The 13,447-nt window shown below is 38.3% G+C and overlaps 1 protein-coding gene and 1 pseudogene across 2 annotated transcripts in view; both read right to left on the minus strand.

Annotated features, from left to right (window-relative positions):
- The window catches only part of GABRB1 (gamma-aminobutyric acid type A receptor subunit beta1), a 362,417-nt gene that overhangs the window by 316,177 nt on the left and 32,793 nt on the right, over positions 1-13,447 (minus strand). The gene's annotated exons all lie outside the window — the stretch shown is intronic.
- LOC144226413 (U2 spliceosomal RNA) lies at positions 10,068-10,248 on the minus strand (annotated as a pseudogene).

Raw genomic sequence — 13,447 nt, forward strand, 5'->3', positions numbered from 1 at the left:
CTTATTTACAAAGACAGAACATTATGATGAACAAGACCATTCTTCTAAAACTAAAAATCTAGACATTCTCAGGTATTTACTAAATGAAGTACTCTATTTTGCATGCATACATAAAAGACACTGCAGACTATTATAGGGAAGAGAGACCTTAGAAACACTATATCTTAACACCCTTATTTGAAGTTGAGAAACTAAGGCTCATGGATATTAGTGACATGTCAAGGTCTGAGGCAGAACGCGTACTTCCATCCTATTACACTTTCTGTGGCACCGATTCCCCTCCAGATGGGGACATGCCCTACAGAAGGTAGACAGGATAATTTTAAGTCATTTAAGAAAGAGCCAGAAAAATGATTCAATGAGAATGATACTCTTTTTAAGTGTTTTTCAATACTTCTTACTTACATTTAGTGGAAAGCCTTGGTGTAAAACTAGTGTAATGTTTCATGCCTCTTGTAACATCTACGAATCTCTGACCTTAACAAATAGGGCAGGTCAGAGTCATGGTGGACAGCAGAATCTCCCTAGAACTTAATGGCATTTTTAAAATTGCATTCATTTTTAAAGTTGCCTACTATTTTCCAAAGTGAGGTTTGTTTTATAGGCTTCTTTTTTAAAATAAGTTTATTTTGTTAACAAAATAAGGTTGATACAAAATATTATGTAAATAATAGCTCAAGTGACCCCCAGCTGTTACAGAAATTGTAAAGATGGCATCAGATGACTAAAGTTGAGCAAAACCCAATATAGCAGTCTTATTTATACCACCAATTATAATATTATAAAGTGTTATATTTCTATAACTTCATATCTTATCTAGGGTTATTTACAGCTATTTAATAATTTTCTGAAATTAGCAAAGCAAACTTTACTATCCCTATTTCACATGGAGGATAGTGAAGTTCAGAGAAATGAAATAATTTCCATATGATCACAAAATAAACAAACGACAGAGCCCAAGAAAAGTTAAATTTATTTTCTACAGAGGTTATTCTGTCTGTTGCAAAGCCCACTCTACCAGCAAGGAGCAGTCTTGCCTCACCAGTTAATGAAAATGGTAAGTTTGCTGCACAAAATAGCCAGTACAACAATATTGCACAACAATAGCCAGTTGGATTTTTATGGGTTCTAATACCTAACACTATGGGAAAGCTATTGTAGTATCTCCTATGTAAAACATTCGATACATTAAAATTGGATATATTGATATTCATTAGCCATTGTATATAAAGAAGATGGAAAAGATACATTTTTTAAAGTATAATACCATGATTCTTGAGCACAAAAATCCTACACCTTATTTGAGTGTATTGTATAAAATTCAGACAATAAAAAGAAACAGGTATAATACTAAATGTGTGAATTGGACTAATCATCTAAATTGGGTCAAGTTTATATATGCTACTTCAACATGCATTATTTCATTGATCCTTCCAAACAACCAAGTGGTTTAGGTTATCTTAATTCCGTATATGAAGAAACTGAAGCTCCAAGAACCCAAATGCTAGGGCTAAGGGCTGTTGAATCATGCCCTGATATCTGAATAAACATGCTTCCATTGCTATATCTCCATAAAGATTTGGGAAAAGGAAAGTCTGACTTTGTGGCTATTGCTGATCCACTAAATACCATGGGTCTTAGTTTTGGACAGTTTTTCAGAGGTATCAAAGGCTGCATTATGTCATCTTAAACTGGGATGATTTTTAATTCACAATCTTCCCTTCCTCAGGATGACTATTCATTGTAAAACATAATCTTACAGGATTAGAGTTAAATCCCCTTCCTTTTCATCCCAGCTTCTGCATACTATTCAAACTATAAAGACACATCTACCTGATGCACTGATCTTCCATATTGAGAAGGTTTCACAATACTGTTAAGTATAGTTAGAACAGTTTGATCCATAAAGACATAAATCTAAACAAATCCCCTTTGTGTTTACCCACAACACTGTCAATTGGAGTATCACTGGAGAGTTGCCATACACACGTTCCCCGCCCCCACCCCCCCCACCAGATTGGTAGAATGTTCATAAGATCTTCAGGGTCATTGTTCTTGATTAAGAAATCTGTCTCTTGAAGGTCTTATTAGAGAGAACAAGAGTTACCTAGGAGAGATTACACAGCAGTCAATGCTAATATGTTCATTTATCATAATACACTGCATTTCTGACGATTCTTCACACTCACTTCTCTCTCCTTCTAACTCCTAACATTTCAAAACTGACAGAACGCTATTATTAGTTCTGTTTCACACATAAGGAGCAGGAAGTGCCTGTCATTTGCCATGTGTGTAGAGCTAATTAGTGATAAAACAGGGCCCTAGTTCTGTATTGAGTGGCCAACGGTCTTTCTATGTAGAGAGCAAAAATTCTGAAGGAACAGGAAACAGGATGGAAAGACAAGTTGGAGGATGAGAGAAAAAGTCTGGGGGCACCTCATTCAGTTAAGTGTCTGACTCTTGATTTTGGCTCAGGTCGAGATCCCATTGTCCTGAGATAGAGCCCTTGCTTAAGTTTCTCCCTCTCTCCCCCTGCACCTGCCCACCCCCGCCCCACCGCTTGTTCAGACTCTCTCTCTCTTTCTCTCTCTCTTTCAAAAAAAAATGTCTAGGGAGTAGCTAAGTGTCCAGGAGCAGTGGCCAATGACAAGTCACACTTGTAAGAAAAGCTGGAAATAGGATGAGAGGGAAAGGCACCCAGAAATAGATGATAGTATTCTAGGGTGTTACTGCTGAAGGACAGCCTCAGGTTCGGTGTTCTCACACTTTTATTTTACAGATGATCAACACGAGGGCTGTAAGAAAGACTAGGATGCAAACAGGACAGCACACGCGGCAAGTTAAAAACCAGAGCTGAGATAAGGCAGGCTTCCCGACTTCATACAACATGCGCTCTATCACCTTACAATTGGCTGAAGGATGGCTTAGGGAGAATTTTAACCAGATTAAGATTATTTCAGTAACTAGTGAAAAGTTGTGGTGTGGAAGTGGCAGCTTGTACGGAAAGGGTAGGAATGTGGGGCAAAAAAAACAATTGTGAAGGCNCTATACCTGCAATTAGCCAGGCATCCATTGAATTTTTCTAGTGACTGATAATACAGCAATATTTCTAATCATTAATAAAAACATGAGCTAATGGAGCCTTTGAAAAAGTGCTCTGCAGGTTTTTGATAAGCTAATTTTCAGCAAAGGGTGAAAGTGGAACAAAGTATCTCATGTGGTTTCTCTAAAACTTTATTTAGAAGGGTGTGATATTCTGTAGGCAAACTCCTCCTTGAGTTATTGTGTTTTTCTTAGCATGATTGAGAGAATGTGAAGTATTTTTAGTGAATGTTTTGACAGGATATACCTAGCAATTTGTAAATAATAGAAAACTTGCTGATTGTATATTCTACTCAAAATACATTTGCCTCAAAGGCATTTTAAGGAACATAATACAGATGACACAGAATAGGAAAAATAGCTTTTCTATGGATATTTCATGTTTCACTTCAGTTCATTATTTTTGTTCCATGCTCCAGGTGCATGCTAAGGAGGTCATCCTTTCCATGTGGGTTGCTTAATGCATATTGCCTGCAAAACTTCTTAAAATAGTTTGTGGCCTAAAGTCTGTGAAAGACCACTCTATTAAAAAAAAAAGAAATCTAGTTCCCAACAAACTAAAAACTAAGGGAGTACATAATAACCTTCTCTAGAAACTCACTTCTTTAAGTCAGGATCCAGGGATGTAAGATACACTGATTTGACAGACTCAGGTACATTTCAAGTTCTGATAGAATTCTGTTGTATTTCCAGGTTTCTGCACTAAGCATTGTGTCACGCAAAGTTTCTCTGGGCAGGGGTAGAAAGGAGTGATATTTAGGGTCTGGGGGAGTTAGGGAGAAAAATAAGGATGAGTATAGGCTTGGCTGTTTTGGCAGATGGTATGCCACACTGAGATAATTTTATAGCCTAACTTATGACAAGAGAGATGGTTAACTCATGATTGGGTCTCAAGCCTGGGATCCTAGCAGTGGGCCAAGGAGAAAAGAAAGTTGTCTTCAGTCAGCTTCTTTAAAGGCAGAGCCAAGAAGGGGGCTTCCTGTGAAAGCCAATTATTAAGGAAATTCACTCAAAAAGGAAGCAAGAGGGGCGCCTGGGTGGCTCAGTCGGTTAGGCATCTGACTTTGGCTCAGGTCATGATCTCACAGTTTGTGGGTTTGAGCCCCGGATCGGGCTTCATGCTGACAGCTAGCACAGAGCCTGGAGCCAGTTTCAAATTCTGTATCTCCCTCTCTCTGACCCTCCCCTACTCATGCTGTCTCTGTCTCTGTCTCTCACTCTCTCTCTTTGTCAGAAATAAATAAAAAACATTGGAAAAAGGAAGTAAGAGATATGGAGATCTGATGAGGAAAACAGTTAAGCAAGTATGTTGTCTCTAGTGGGGAAAAGCTTTGGTCTGTCCCTCACCCTGGGACACAAACTACACCACAAAGTTGGTCCTACCGTGAGGCCAGGATTCTTCTCTTTTTCTATCATTGGCTGCTGGCTGCCGAGAGGGAGTAGGTAAACTCTCAAGCAAGAATCTCATTGAACCAAAGGAATTCTCCAGAAAAGGGAGTCACTGGGAGCCTTCACAGGGACACTCATGGCTGCTGAAAATGAATTCACCAGACCCTTCTGAGGAGCCGAGGCTGGCCCCCAATATTCTAGACTGGCGTTAGTAGACCAATTCAGCTGTAGAGATGACTCACGAAGGGAAGAGCCAGAAGCACATATTTAAAAGAACATATGAACTCTTGTTGGGCCTAAGCAGGTGTGTATTCAAGGGGCAAGTCACTGGTCCGTTTATGAGACAAAGCAGAGGCACCTCAGGCTAGTGGGCCATTGAGTCAAGAGCTTCATGGGAGCAAGACTTCCCCCAGTGACTGAAGGAACAGAAACAGAGACAAGCTTTTGATGCAGAAAAGATGGACCAGGCCCAGAGAGGAGGTCAGGGCCGTAGCCAAGATTGCTGAAGACAGAAAAAAGAGACAGTCCAAACTGGAGCACTGGAATGGGAACCAAGAAACCAGACATCTGTTTGAAAGGCTGCATCTGACTGGGGAAATAGAGTGAAGATTAGGGCATGTTTATGGCTTGGTGAACACTCAAAGACACAGAGTTCCCCCATCCATGCAAACATTCCAGAAGTCAAACTCGTTCCAGACCCTACTAGCTGGTAGATTTTAATCTCAAGCTATAATTCGATAATCATTTCTGGATGGATTCAGGCAGGTTCCCAGGGTGTCTAGGTTTCCAGGCCTCAGTGACTCTCATGTTTTTGGAAAAGGAAGATGAGAATTAAAGTCTTGGAAGTGCTAATCCCAATAGTCTTAAATATCCACTGCCTGTAGCTGCCCTCATAAACATGTTATATCTCTTGTTTCCCCTCTGTTTTTAGTTTATGTTGTTTCTACCTATGTTCTATTTCGTATGGCCCCATATTGGCATAGCAACTAGTGATTTCTGTAAACAACAGATATCTTTGAAAGGACAAAAATCCCTTGTTCATGAAATAGACATCAACACATGATATCAAGAAGAATTCTCCAGATACCATGAACATGCTGGTTGGAAGTTGGGATATAATTTTCAGTCATTCTTTCATTATTTGGGGAGAGACAGTTTAACATTTGATACACTTGTTCGATTCACCCGGTGTGAGAGACAAGAAGACCAATTGCCTATTCCACCCCAGCACTCATGAAAACAACTCAGCTTGGTCTGCGGGCTTTATTTCTAATTGCACCACTAAATTAATAACTGATAGCCTCACGTATGTGTCTCCAATTTGTGTGTATTTCAGAGTGGGCTTAAATTCTCATAACATTTGCAAAAGCTAACTTAGCTGATACCAGTGGAATTATTCGAGTGTCACTCTTGTGAGGCCAGAAACTGCATCGAAAAAAAAATCACAGGATGCTTCTGATTTGCTGCTGCAACAGGAACGTTCCCAGCAGTATCCCTGCTCTCTGATTTTGGCTGATTTAATTCAAGTGCTAGTGGCTCCTCCGCGAAACAGAAACGACTTACACAGCCTCATATTGGCAGTGAAAACCCTCATGGAAGCCATTTTTAATTTTAGAAAAAACTTGCTCTAAAAACAGCTCTTCCTCACCAGACCTTGGCAAGAAAGGAAGGAAATTCCTCCATTTTTGTAACATAGATATTTTAAGTGATCTGCCCTTAAATGCTGAGATAATCCTAAGATTTTCCTAGTACCACATCTGCCATTTAGTTACTTTTGGTACTGTGCAGAGAAAAGATAAGTGGCTTGAAATTCAATTAACAGTTGCAACCTCACTGATAATTAGAATTCTTTTAGCGGGAGCCCCGTTCGATCTTTACATGGCAGCTATATATTCATATTCTAGATAAGGCTCAGATGTCACATCTTCTGAACTCTTCCTTCTGTTACTCCTGCCCCTGAACGTTTAGCATGTTGTATATGCCCTAAAAATATAGTAATGACATTGTAACAATAACAAGGGTGAGCGGGTTACAGCCATGATATCATTTAAACTTGCAAGGATTCTATGAGAAATGTAAAATTAGGATCCCCATTTCACAGGTAAAAAAAGCCGTGCCTCTCCCGTCTCTGCCAGGCAGTCCCCTGCTCCCTTACCTAGTGCATTTTAGAGAGTATTTTATCAAGTTTAACCAAACATTAGCTTTGCATGCTACAGGGAGGATCTATTTCCAAAGAGCTACAACATACTTTAAACTCTTGAATTGTACGCTACTTGCAGCGACAAGCTTCTATGGTGCATTTGAGCACATTGTACATGTTCTTTAATTTTGTTCCTTTTATACAGGCATTTTTAAAATATGCAATCTTTCAGGGTTTTTATNGAGCAAGGTTGTTTATGAAATTCTATCAGAAGAAATTTGTATTTATCTTATACATATTCTGTATACTTTAGAAATAATCCAATGATACCTTGAAATGAGTGATATTTCCAAATTTAAAAAATGGGAGTCAGAGATACCATTAATCTGTGTTTTAGCCATCAACTCACAATTAACTCTCATCCCATGGTGTTCTATGACATCTCTGTATTCTGGCTGCTTACTGACCTCCTATCAGATAAATAGTTCCCTTAAGTCGCTTCTTTTTAAGTAATGGAAAGACAATTCTCCTATCTTTGTGGAGATAGTTAACTAACAAGACACTCTAGATGGTGCCTGAGTACCAGAAAAAGATGATGAACTCTTCCTCTGAGCACCAAGCTTTCATAGTATAATTATTGGTTGTTTAAAAGCAGGAGAATGTGGCTCAACAGAAAGGCCAAAGTCATTTCAGGAAACAAATGGTTTCTTCTGAGTATAGATAAAAGGCCAGAATTTCCAACTTTTCCAGTTTTGAGTCCTCCTAAAATCTGCCTTTTACTTTTTTGGCCTTCTCATGTTGGGTTCGCATCCACTACTCTAGTCACTTTCCCATATCGATCTGAGCTTTATGTCCCCTTAGAATACTGAATTACCTGGTATATGTTTGCAGATTCAGTGTAACATCAAAGATGTTTAACTGAAAGTATTTTCTCAATTACTTGAGAGTATGGAAGAAGCAAGAAAGAATTATTTCAAATTAAGGAAAATAAATTGGGTTTATATGCTTGTGATAGAATATATCCATTTTTTATAAAGAATGCTGTAAATACTTTCATTCCTTCGAATGGTGGCAGAGGGATGGTGCTATTTTCTTTCGTAGCATATCATTGATGAGTTTACTTTCCTTATCCTTTCATAATTTCCAAAGCAGAGAAGGAGAGAAGCAGTCAAGGCAGTTCAGAGTCTGTATTTAATTCAATTCTGGACACATTTTCAGATTAACTATGTGTATCAGTGCTTTAATAATCTTCTGGTAAGTGACAGTGTATAGGTCTTTAATAAGAACTATCTAAGTTAAAAAGACAAAACATTGTAAGTGTGCAAAATGACAGAAATATTCAGCAAATACTCGATAACGGTGACACTATCAGTGTTTCATATCACATTAACAATCCCAGATAAATTGTTACATTAATTTAAAGCACTGCCAAATTGACTGTATAATTTCTGAATGTTAATTAAATTAACGACAACAAATAAATAACAGTTTTCAAGAAATTTATCACAGGAGAAAACAGAAACCAGCTTATTAAAACCGCTTGTAGTTTTGCATGTGATGCAATATTTAACCAAGTGCCACGGAAATTTCACTCTTAGGAACAAGAAATATATGAGTTGATTAAAATTTACATCATGGCCTGATGACTACGCAAACTTATATTTTCAGACAGAGAAATATTATCAAACATGGTTCCACAGAGTGAAAATTGTATTTAGCTAAATATAGGAATAAAACGGTAGATTCCTTTATAATGCTGCTTATATAGCATGGACTCTGCTGGGGGTCATAGCAGCAAACTAACATTTCCTTTTTCTCTAGGAGCAATGCCCTTTTGTAGCTTGAAGAATTGCTACTAAAATATGTTTAGCTTGAATATGTAATCTGCTGTGAGTTATAAAATATTAAACTCTAACTTTTTTCCTTTGACTGTGATACCAAAAGAAACCCTCAACAAGGTATCCTACCGAACTGTAATCCATGTGTAATCTCTATGGTAAATGTCATCACTTGCTTAAAATGGTAAAGCCACAGGAAGCCACTATTCCTAAGCACTGCAATGTAATAATAATCTTCTTGATTGAATAAATATACTTGAGAGTCAAAGTTTACTTGAGAAGGCATAAGTTAAAAAAGAAATTTGAAGACTTTCCAAAGCATGAAAGTATCCAGTCAAAGTGACTTTTTGCCTTGTATCACTTTTACTTGTTTTTTGAGGATGACTAAGAGATTACAGTGACTTCATTTCCTCTGTGAAAGAGCTGTTTCAGGTAATTTACAGTCACATAATAGTTCTCAAGATATTCTAACCACAGCTTCATTATCCCCATCACCTTCACCACCCAATTAAGATGGAACAGGAATTCTATGCTTTACTGAAAGATAGGTTATATGGACTATATTTTCACTTGTTGACTTGAGAATTAGGAATCTAAAAAGAGAATAAAGTGTATTCAGTATGTATCTATTGAATGTTTTCATATGCTTGACCCCATCCTAGTGCTGGGAATACATCAGAGAACTAGATAAAAGTCCCCGTCTTGTTGCAGTTAGCCTTGTCTGTTGAAAAGTGATGGGAATCGCGTCAGGCTCTGTGCTGACAGCTAGCACAGAGCCTGGAGCCTGCTTCCGTTTCTGTGTCTCCCTCTCTCTCTGACCCTCCCCTGCTCATGCTGCCTCTCTCTCTTGCTCTCTCAGAAATAAATAAAACATTTTAAAATTTTTTTTAAAAAGAGAAAAGTGATGGGAAAAGAAAACACGTAAATAAGAAAATATGTACTATTTTGGTTGTTAGTAAGTCGTATTGATAAAGTAAAAATAAGGTAATGAGAATAAAGATTACAGGGTGGGGGTTGATTACAGGGCATGTGCTGCTTTATAAAGGGGATTCAGGGAAATCGTCACTGAGGAAACGATATTGGAGCGGAAATCTGAAAGAAGGGAGAGAGAAAATCATTCAGGGATCTAGATAAAGACACTCCTGGCAGAGGTACCTATTACAAGGGCCTTGTGAAGGGAATGCAGGGAATGCTTGAGAAAAGGAAAGAAGGCAGGTGTGGCTGGGGCTATAGGAGCATAGGGAAGAGTGGGAAAAAGTCAAATCAGAAAAGTAGCTAGGGGCAGAGAGATCTTATAGGCCGACTTAAGGCATGGAACTTTATTTTGAGTGAAAAGGGAAACCATTGAAATTTGGAAGCAAAGGAGGAACATGGCCTGGCTTGGGGGTGAGACGATAACTATTCCTCTGACTGCTCTGTTGCCTATAGATTGTAGGAGGTTAACACAGAAGCAGAAAAATTAGATCAAGAGCGTTTGCCATAATCCAATACTCCCAATAACAGTGGATGTGAGAAGTGATCAGATTCTGAACATAGTAGGAAGTCAGAGCATTTAGGACTTGCTGATGGATCTAGTATAGGATGTGAAAGAGAGTCATTAAGGATGATCCCCTTAAATGGATGATCTAAGCAATTAGAAGGACAGTATTCTGTCTTATTGAAGTAAGAAAAATTATGGGAGAAGCCTAGTCAGAGTGGGGATAAGGAATCAGGATTTTGTTTTTAAACTGATAAGAACAGATACTACACTTGATCTTAGCCAAAAGGCCGAGAAGCGATAGGATTTTGTTTTTAGACATGTTAACTTTGCGATGCACATTAGACATCTAAATGGAGATGTCTAATAGACAGTTGGATAAGGAGTCTGGAATTCATGCTTCAGATATCTGACTTTGAAAGTCCCTAGATTGAGGCTGATATTTAAAGCCATGACACTGGATTAAATCACTACTCAGGGACTAGGCTGAAAAGACCAAAGTTAAGAAGAAATGAAGTCTGTGTTACTCCAAAGTTTAGAAGTTGGGAGATAATAAATAACTAGCAAGGGGAACTGAGAAGGAGTGGTTGACAAGGTGGGGGGGAATGTACATTGAATTGTATCATGGAAGCCAAATGGACAAACTATTTCAAGAAAGAGGGTAAATGCAATATCCTCACTGAGTAAGGTGTCTGAGAGTTGACCACTAGGCATATTAACATGGAAATGTTTATTGATCCAGATATAAATTGTCTTGGTAGACTAATAAAAATGAAAATCTAATTTCAATAGGTACAAAAGGAAATATGTGGAGAACACTTGGAAATACTTGTATAGTGAACACTTTAAGGATTTTGTTATAAAGAGAAAAATGGGACTATATTAGAGATAAAATCTACCACGGGAAATAGGAAAAGGGAAGGCTTTGTTTTTGTTTTTGTTTTTGTTTTTATGGAGGGGGAAATGGAAGGCTCTAAAGAGGTGGCAGTCTAAAGGATTTTGGTGAACCAGCATAGGAAAAAGATCTTACGAGTCAAAAGAGCATATATAAAGCACAGAATTATTTTAGGAATAGCAGGGAAAGATGTGGCTTGAGAATACGGCTCCTGGGAGTGTGAACTGGAGTGAAGAAAATGCAACCAGAAAAGTAGGTGAGGGTCATATTGTGGAAACTATTGAACATTGGCTGAGAAGTTTAGAATTCACGTAATGTCACATGAAACAGCAGAGATGTTTCAACAGATGAGTATTTTTAATGGTACCTCTGGCAGAATGTTTGAGTTGGAAGGTAAATTGGAGGACTGCACAGAATGGATAAGATAATTAGAAAATGTCTTTTTTCTTTAGAGAAGGGATGGAGGCCTCAACCAGGAGGTAGAAATATGGCAAATTTGAGAAATATTTCAAAAATAGATAATCGGGGGCTGAGCAGAAAAGGAGTTTGAAGACAGTACTGAGGTTTCTGAAGGGCTTAGGAAGACTAGTGATGCTTTTTAACGTGGGTAACAGAAGAGGAAACTATTGGTTTGGGGGAAGTGGAGTTCCATTTTACACCAGGTTTCCTGATCCAGTGCTGATCTAAATTAATCCTACATAGGGAGATTCTATGAGTCCTTCAAAACTGGGGATGGGAAGGCAAAATTCAGAGAAGAGATTTGACTGCAATAAAAGCTCAAAGTGATAATGAACAAACATGGAGAAATCATCACTTTCTGGAGGAAGTCAGGTCTTGGCCTCTCTTTCTGTTGTTCATTGTTTCACCTTTCTGAATCCAGGGCTTTTCTGCTCCAGGCATCTAAGCAACTGCTCTCAGGGCCTTGAAAGCTGATCCACACATCTTACAGCCAATTTATTAAGTTGGTTGACTCAAAATAGAAGATGCTTTGATGAGATACAGGTCTCCCACTTAACATGCATCCCCTAACTGAGTAGGGACTATAACTAACACATAATTTGGAACCTATTGTGTCTCCCTCCTCCAAAAATTTTTAAAATAATAATTAAATATTAATAAGGGCTGCCTTTCCATCATCAATTTTTATTCAGGTTAACCTGATCTTTCCAGGCTTAAGAAATTCTGTGATCCCAGGTTTATCAATGGTTTCACTGTTCTCTGTATTTCATGATGGAAGCCATCTTTTCATCCCACATTCCTTAGCCTATGGGTATGAAAGCAGAAGAACCATCACTGTTCAATTTTCAGGACTTGTTCACAGTGCCTGGCTAATCTGAAGACTGGCAAGCTGTGATTGCACCCAATGATTTGGAGTTCTCATATCAAGAAGAATTTAGAACAGAGAAATTTCAAGACATTGCCATTCACTGCTCATTGGGATTCTATTCTGAAGTATCCAAAGGGTTTATTTTTTCTCTTGTCTTAAAGTTCTTTGCACAATACCTTCTTTATCTTCCTTCATGTTTTTAGGATGTCAGTTTGTGAATGGAGCTATCATTGTGAGTGACGAGCTGCCTAGCTAACCTGGGAGAACCGAGAAATTGCATGGCTTCAACAACAAGGCAGTTTTCCAACTTATGCTAAAGGGGAAAAAATATCACATGTCTGCACGAAATAGACAATGCACATTTGGGTTGAAGGGAAGAAACCTTTATTATGTGAAGGATGAGACATTGTTTTTATTAAGAAGGGTTGTAATTGGTTTGAGGCAACATTACATACTGGTGTGTGGGTTTTAATATGCCATTTGTCTTTCCAACATCTATTGCCATTTAAAATGTCACCCGTTTTTCCCAGTGGTGAGGTAAAACCATGGGAACGGCATTCAAACCACTTCACAGAGTACAAGCCAATTTTAACAAATTCATAATTAAAACCCAGCCAAATCTCCCCTTGCACTGCCAAAGTCCTTCCTGTGTATTTCCCAATTAAATATCCTTTCTATGAGGAAGCAAGCTTCTGGGGGTGCCAAAACTGAATCACTAATGTCTTGATAACAATAAAACCTTTCTGTTCTCATCTCATTTTCAAATGCCTTAATCCCATCGGCTTTTACAAACATTTTGAGAGATAATACACCCATCACCTCATTCAGCAGATATTTTGTGAACCCGTACTACATACCAAAAACTGTTCTAGACCCTGAGGATGTATCAGGAGCAAAACAATGTCCTTGTAGTCATGGTGCTGCCTTTCTAGCAGAGGAAGCAAACAATAGTCAAATAAATAAGTAGACGGGTAATATTAGGTTGATAAATGCTGTGAAGAAAAATAAGGAAGAGGTGTTTCAGTTAGAACAGTTTTAGTTAGAATAGTCAAGAGGACTATTTGAAGAGCAGTCTTATTTTAGTTAGAATAGTCCAGAAAGGTCTTATTGAAAGGGGGACATTTAAGTAGAGAGCCACACGGATGTAACATTCAGGAAGGAATTCCAGGCTAGAGGTAGACTCATCTTGAAACTAATGAAGCTGAAGCTTTTGAAGTCCTTCATTTAATCAGACTTCTGCCCGGAAAGGGTCCTAGCTTTGTGTTCACAGAGTCATATA

Source organism: Crocuta crocuta, unplaced genomic scaffold (assembly GCF_008692635.1).
Source record: "Crocuta crocuta isolate KB4526 unplaced genomic scaffold, BGI_CrCroc_1.0 scaffold282, whole genome shotgun sequence".
NCBI lineage: Eukaryota > Metazoa > Chordata > Mammalia > Carnivora > Hyaenidae > Crocuta > Crocuta crocuta.